This window comes from Neopelma chrysocephalum, unplaced genomic scaffold, assembly GCF_003984885.1.
Source record: "Neopelma chrysocephalum unplaced genomic scaffold, ASM398488v2 Primary Assembly neopelma1_71, whole genome shotgun sequence".
Classification (NCBI taxonomy): Eukaryota; Metazoa; Chordata; class Aves; order Passeriformes; family Pipridae; genus Neopelma; species Neopelma chrysocephalum.
Genome location: NW_020897731.1, coordinates 5,537,490 through 5,540,380, shown reverse-complemented (window position 1 = coordinate 5,540,380; position 2,891 = coordinate 5,537,490).

The window sequence follows — 2,891 nt, the reverse complement described above, 5'->3', positions numbered from 1 at the left end:
GCCCCAGGGCAGCCCCGGCCCGGGCAGTGCGGTGGGGCCGCCTCTAGGTGGGGCAGCCCGGCCGCCGGCAGCGCCGGGCCGGCTCCGCCGGTGGGAAGCGGGAGGGAGAGGGGCAACGAGCCGGGGGTCTCCAGTGGGCGCGGGGAGAGGCACTTTTGGGGCACGGCGGGGTTTGGGCTTTCTCCGCTTCAATATAACACACGACTGTGAAACGGCGGATCCCACGCGGTATATTTCAGCTTTTGGCCGCTTCCAGGCGGCGAGAAACGGGAAATGCGGAGCCCCTGTTAGGGGTGGAAGCAAGATGGGAATCGTGCCCCCGTAGACATCCCCGGTTTAGCTGCTACCCTGCCTCTCGGCTGCCTGCATCGCTGCCACCTTACGACCCCTCGGAGCGTTTTTCAGCGAAGAGAGTTTGCGCCCGATTTCTCTCTCGCAGGGTTGGAGAGGACCCTGTGCCCCCCGCACGCCGTGGCCGGGCAGCCCCTGCCCTCTGGTTGCTGCCCTGGCGGAGGGAGGCCCGGAGCCGGCTGCCAGCGCTCCGCCACCGAGGGGGTCAGCGTGGAGCAGCGCGGGGCCGCCACTCTCCTCCCATCCCTCCCTCCCTCCCGCTGCCCGTCTCCTCCTCGGGGCTGGGGGCCGGGGGAGGCGGGACCACCCAGCTGGTCCCCGGCTGCCGCAGCCCCGGCCCGCCGGCCCTGCCCGGCCTCCCTCCGCCGATCCCCTGCGCCTTACCCCCGCTGCCGCTCGCTCTCCTCTTCTCCCGGCCTCTTCCCCAGGCATTTCCTCCCCCAAAGAGTGGTTTTCTGATCGGAAAGAGGGCGCAGAGATCGACCGGGAGGCGGGGGAGAAAAAAAAATTTAAGAAAGAAAAAAAGAAAAGGAGGTGGTGAGGAAAGAGCTGAATAAATTAGCTCGAAGCTCGGCTGCACCGGGAGAGCGCCTCGTCCTCCTCCCCGCCGCTCCCTGGTCCCCGCAGCCGCCAGTTCTGCCTCCTGCTCGGCGCTCTGCCGCACCTGAGCACAACCCGAAAAAAGACACACACGACGGGACGCTGTCCCGGCCAGCCCTGCCCGGAGCTCCCCGGCTCTGCCGTGTCCCGAGCTCCTCTCCAGCCGTCAATCCAAAACACGGGTGCCGCGACCCGCACCTCCAGCCTCTCCCCTTGGAAGCACTTCCTCTGTCCCCACGTCTGCGGCCACGCATCTCTTCTGACACCCCGAATTTCATCTCTTGGCTGTTAAGCACCCCTTAAAATGCCCGTACAGGGCACCCTTCTTACAACCCTACGCATCTTCTCGTAAGCGGATTTCTCGCAGCTTCCCTAGATACCCCTTGTTTTCCTCCAGCTCTTAAAAAAATCCCCTTTGGATATTTTCTGAGTGTATAATGACACAAAATGTTGGATGTCAAAGCCACTCCTTTCTTGGGAAATACGTAGGTAAAAAGGGATAATGAGTGAGACCAAACAAAGTTATTAAAACAGTTTGAATTTGTTCAGGAGGATAAAGCCTGTTCCCGCTCAGTCCCGCAAAGGGGCTCTCCGGCTTCGTGCTGTGTATGAAAGAGGGATTATTTATTTTATTAATTTATTTTCTGGGTAAAAATTATGATTGAAAACGTTTAATTAGTGCCAGAGTCGTTGATAATCAATTATCGTCGCTTCGTAGTCTACTGCGATCAGACGCTCATCTCTGCGGCATTAAGTAGGGAGGTGGTCGCGGTGGCCACACGCCTGTGTAAAAGCCCAGTGACACCCTGGGAATTTGGCTCATGAAGCAAAGCCTAATTTTCGGGAATCTCTTTTATATGCTCTAGCTCCTTACGTGGCCGCGCTCTCCCAGCACCAAAACCCCACGTTCGCGAAGCGCAGGCGTTTAATTTCTTGTGTACCTGCTTGATAACCTTGCCGGTATTTTTCTGTTAGTTCCGAGAATGCCAATAATATTTGAAATAAAGAAAAGCGTGATGCTTGGGGGCATATTGTTGTTTTGGCAATAAGTCGCATGCATAGAATTCATATGCGTGTAATAGTTTCGAAAAGCTTCTTGTGTAGGGCCGTTTTCTTTCAGGGAAAGGAGTCTTTATTCTGCGATAAATTGTCTTCCTAATACGGGCTTTAAAAGCCCCATGGACAGAAGACCGTCTCTAATATAAACCCGACCATGTTTTTAAATAAACGCAATGGTGAAAAGCCCATTTTCCAAAACCGGCCGAGGCTGTTTTGCGTTCACCTCGACACGGTGAGCGGCCGGGGCTTGGGCGCTCTCCCCGCAGCGCGCAGAGCCCCACACCGGCCCGGCGCCGTAGCCTCCGAAGACCCCAAAAGAGCGGGTTCCTGGGGCTCTTCCTCAGCAGGACGCAGCAATGCCCGCAAGCCCGCGGCGTTGGTCCCGTCCCCGCGACGTTTCCCACTGGGACCGGACCCTTCCCCGCCGCTGGGCTTTAGCGTTCGCTGCCCGGCTCGGCCGAGGAGCGGCGAGAGGGAAATACGCTCGAACTGTGCTCCCACACTCTCCAGGTGGAGGCCGCCGCTCTTTGCCCGGGAGCGGGTCGGTCCCGCCGAGGCCCGCCCGGGCCGGGCCGCCCCGCGGGCCCAAAGGGGTTAAAGGGCGGTGCGCGCCCCGCGGAGCCGCATCGCCGCGCGGCGGGGAGCCAATGGGCGGGCGGGCCGCGCGGGCGCTGCCCAATGGGGAGGCGCGGGGCCGGCGCTGTCAGGCGGCCGTGAGGGATGGCGGCGCCGCCGGCAGAAAAAGCGGAGGGCGGGCGGGGGCGGGACAGAGCGGGGCGGAGGCAGCGCCCGCGCCGCCAGGGACCCGCGGCGGCGCCCGGCGCAGCGCGGTGGCCCCGGCGGCCCCGGCCCTATGGGCGGGCGGGCCAGCAGTGGCGCAG